Source organism: Molossus molossus, unplaced genomic scaffold (genome assembly GCF_014108415.1).
Source record: "Molossus molossus isolate mMolMol1 unplaced genomic scaffold, mMolMol1.p scaffold_m16_p_9, whole genome shotgun sequence".
Taxonomy (NCBI): domain Eukaryota; kingdom Metazoa; phylum Chordata; class Mammalia; order Chiroptera; family Molossidae; genus Molossus; species Molossus molossus.
Window position 1 is genome coordinate 84,067,040 of NW_023425403.1, and position 4,465 is coordinate 84,071,504.

The window sequence follows — 4,465 nt, forward strand, 5'->3', positions numbered from 1 at the left end:
AATAACTGGAAATTTTTTTTCAATATGAAAACTATACAAATGAAATAAATGGCAAAGGGACCTTATAGTAATATTTTGTTATTATGGATTATCAGTTAATTTAGAACCTAAACAAAGACTCAAACTATTCAGACTTCTTTTTCTTTAATTTTTTTTTTCTGTATTGATTTTTAGAGAGAGAGGAAGTGAGAAGGAGAGAGAGATAGAAACATCAATAAGAGAGAATATTGATTGGCTGCTTCCTGCATGCCCCACACTGGGGATTTGCCCTACAACCTGGGCAGTGTCCTGACTGGGTATCTAACCAGCAACCTTTTGGTGCACGCATCAATGCTCAACCTCTGAGCTACACCGGCTGTACCAAACTTCTTTTTCTGTGTTTCATATTTACCTATATTATGAGTCAAGGTACTGATCAAAAGGTCTGTTTTAGAAAGGCATTTAGCTTAATAACAAAAGTTTTCCCATCTGTGGTCAGCACTGTCAAAGGAATTGACATTACAGTGTTGATGTAATCTGCTGGTTTCCTTTAGAACAGTATACAAAAAATTGTCAGCCCTATGTATAGTCAAACAGGTACTAAAAAGTGGAACAAATATGCACAGTTCAGTAAAGTATAATATTGAATTTTCTCCATCTAAAAATTAATCAGTAAAATAAAACACGCACCATGGTTGACTTGGTTTCAGGAAACACACATTTGAGAATTCCATGATTGTTCTTGTCTCCTCCTCAGTTACGGACAGGATTTTGTAGGCCACAGTGCAGTTTACTCTGTGGATTGTAATAGCAAAGGAATACAGATGGACTTGCTCAGCACTGGTAATAAACTGCGGTCCCGACTTTTTCCACTTATCAGGTGCAACTAAATCTTTGTGTGGATCAGCAGATCAGACGAACAAGAAACTTCCAACAGTGGCTGAAATGCCATTGTGGCTTTGATCTGTCTGATCGCTGAGTGAATTTAATCTTGGATAGTTTTCTGAGACTTTGTTCTGGGTGTACTGTCATCTTCTTGTTACACTCAATATCAAATTGTCGTCTTTCAAGGAACTCATCACTTTCAACATTTGAGCTGACTACCACCAGTTTCTGAACTGAACACTTGTATAACCATCTTTTAGTTGTTCCAACGTATCATTTAGGTATTTCATGAGCACAGGATCAGTAGTTACAACCAAGATGAGTCCATGTTTCTGCACTAGAGTAAAGGTTTCAGAAGGATAAATGCTACACTGATATAAAAGGCTGTTGGTGCCAAATGAGAAGAACTCAGCTAGGATTTTGCTGCTCCCTTGCAGGTGCTGCCCTGCTCTCAGGAGAGCTTCCGCACCATGGCCAGGCTCACAGCCTCTGCAAGTGTCCACCACACAGGCAGCCACAGGGCTCCGCCCCCACTCCACCCTTTAAATCAGCCTCTCCTCGAAGACAATCAGGCTGGATGCCAGTGCCTATTGAATAATTAGAAATCAACTATTTTCACCAGATATGTTTTACTTAAATTTGTTCATATGTTTTTTTAAAAAAATATTTATTTTTGTAAGTATTACAGCTTTCCACCTCCCCCCCCCCATTGACACACTCCTCCTAGCTCCTACCCTATTTTCTAACCACCACTTCCCTCCCTCCCTCTCTCCCTCCCTTCCTTGCTTCCTTGTTTTTCTTTCTTCTTAGCATTACTTTTTATCCCTCTCCCTTCATTCTTCATGTTCTTCTCACACGGTTATTTCACTCAGGTCTCATAGACAGTTAAGAATATTGTTCCTTTAAGAATTATTATTCAATGAAGCTAACAAATGAACATAGTATTAAACTCATTTTGAAAAGTAGTGTTGGTACTTTTGCAGGTTTTCCTTTTTGTAATTAAAAAAAGTAAAAATACTACTTTCCTGCAAATATATATTTGCAACACTATAAAAAATTAACATTCTTATTCATATAATTTGTTATTTCCCTGAATAAATAGAAGAATACCTAATGCTAATGCAGTTTAAAACAGAACTGAAATGTAAGTAGAATGAGAGTTTGAGTTCCTGAAAGTATTTTTCTTGAGTAAAATCAATCCTTAATGCTTTTAGTTTTAGACAAGACACTACTTAAATATGAAAAACAATTTTATAATACCTTACATTGTAATAAACAATAATAAGTTAACTATATATTATATTTGCATCATATTTTATGATTTCTAAGACATGAGAGAGAAGTTGGGGTTATGAGATCAATGTTTCTTCTGTAGTGCAGGGGAATATACCTATTAACTTCAGCATGACTCCATCCGTTCAGAGGGATTGAAATGCTTATGCATGTAAACTGGTTTAAGCCACTGATGTCAATTAAATAAAACACATTTTTTTCCTATACTGTAACCAACTTTATTGTACAGATTGATCATATATTAATCCTCAACATGTCACAGAATCACAGAATGATAAGCCAGAAAGGTACCCTGAAAGTTTATTTTAACCATTCCAGATAGGAAAATATCTATGATATGTCATTAAATAAATAAATAAATAAATAAAATCCAATATAAAAGGCAATGTCAAAAATTATCTTTAAAATTTGTATAAACTTTACTAAAATGTATGACTGTTCAAAGAGATCTTAAATGTGTTATATCATGTTATATGCAATTTTGAAAAATGATTTCCTTCCCTGACAGCACTTATCATGTTACATAATATATATTACCTACTTAGGTGAAAATATTTTTTTTAATGATAGTTGAATTGAAGAGGTTAATATACTGAAGAGTGAGCCATAAAAGCTAGTATCACAAAAGGAGTTTTGTTCATGTAGAGCTCCTGCTGGGGAGGAAAGAATTTTCTTCTATCCTTCTAGGTTCTTGGGCTGGTCTAATAATCAAATTAACATAAGACAAATTAACAGGAGAAAAACATTTAATTACATTCATACAAGGACACCCAAAGAATATGAGACCCATAGGCACTCAGGTAATTGAGGTAAGCTAAGGAGAACAGGGTAGGTATCTGCGACTTCATAAGGGAGGAAGTAAGTCAATTTACAGGAAATGGGAAGGGCAGGTGCTTAGTAAACAAATGTTTGTTGTGCCATGCAAAGACAATGGGAAACAGAAAAGAATTTGATCTCTAGGCCCTGCCATACTCTCCCCCCACTCAACTCATCACACCTAGCTATGTTCTTTGCAGTTACTTCTGGTGCTGGTTCCCTTTCTGGACAACTTTACCTAAATTCTTTTAGATGGCTGAGGGGGAGGTCAAAGGTTTTCCTGAATCTGCTGGGACTTGATTGTCTTCAGGTCAAAATAGTTAACATGCCAAAGTGGCACAATTTGGGGGAGCTCATTGTGAACTCCTTAGTTACTGATAGCACTTAATGCAGTTGAACCTATTCAACTACAAAGTTTCATATAGGGAAGTAATTGGTCCTCCATTCAAAGTTGAATGCTGAGCTTCTAGGTGCACCTGTAGCCAAGGTTCTGTCATATCATTTTGTAATATCAGGGTCCTTGATCATGCTAGGACTAAGAAAATGTACCCCTAAATCAGGTAGTTTGAAGTTCCCAGAACTCCAGGATTAAAGCCCTTTCTTCCAAAGTCTGATATCTGGCAAGTGATATGCCTATCAATGTTTAAGAGCCAGCCCAGCCGGTGTGGCTCAGTGGTTGTCCATCAACCCATGCACCAAAAGGTCACCAATTCAATTCCCAGTCGGGGCACATGCCCAGGTTGTGGGCCAAGTCCCCAGTGGGGGGCATCCAGGAGGCAGCCTGTTGATGTTCTCTCTGATGTTTCTATCTCTCTCTCTCTCTCCCTGTCCCTTCCTCTCTCTCTAAAACCAATAACAAAATAAATAAATAAATAAATCTTTAAGAGACTGTTCTGGGGCAGGGTGTGGTTGTGTGTGATTTATAATGTATGGTGTCAATTTCTGTGGTATAAATATTTCAGTCAAGGGTGATTCCAAATTACCAACACGATGTCACTGAACAGGAAATTGGGAAGAGGTACTCAACAGCAAACGATTATACAGGAAATAACATATTTATCATCTTCCTTTTAAAGAAATTAATTCTGTTTGTATAATTTAATTTTTAATAATTGCTGTGTTAAACCAGTAAGTTGAAAATTTCGGAAAAGTGATCAATCACCCACTGCATCAGACCTAGTTAGACCTTTGAGAGCTACCAAAGAGTGCTGCAGGTGTGGGAGACATGTGCACTCACCATACTTCTTTCTCAGCAGTTCCAGTGAACTCTGCTGTTGCTAAGGTTTCCATGTGAGTTCATCCTGACCTTCTGCTTTATTTTCATAAACACTGTAAAACATGTTTCAGCAAGGTAGTACATTGTTGTCTTTTTTTTTTTCCTCAAGATTTCCAAAACCTTTATTTAGATCAGATGTATGTAAAGATTACAAGTAAATCAATATTTAAAATATAAGTAACATTTGGTCCTATGAAAATTCTATATGATTGAAAT

At 36.6% G+C, this 4,465-nt stretch overlaps 1 pseudogene; it reads right to left on the reverse strand.

The window, feature by feature from the left end:
- Positions 1-415: 415 nt before the first annotated feature.
- Positions 416-4,263, reverse strand: LOC118622426 (annotated as a pseudogene).
- Between the last annotated feature and the right edge of the window lie 202 nt (positions 4,264-4,465).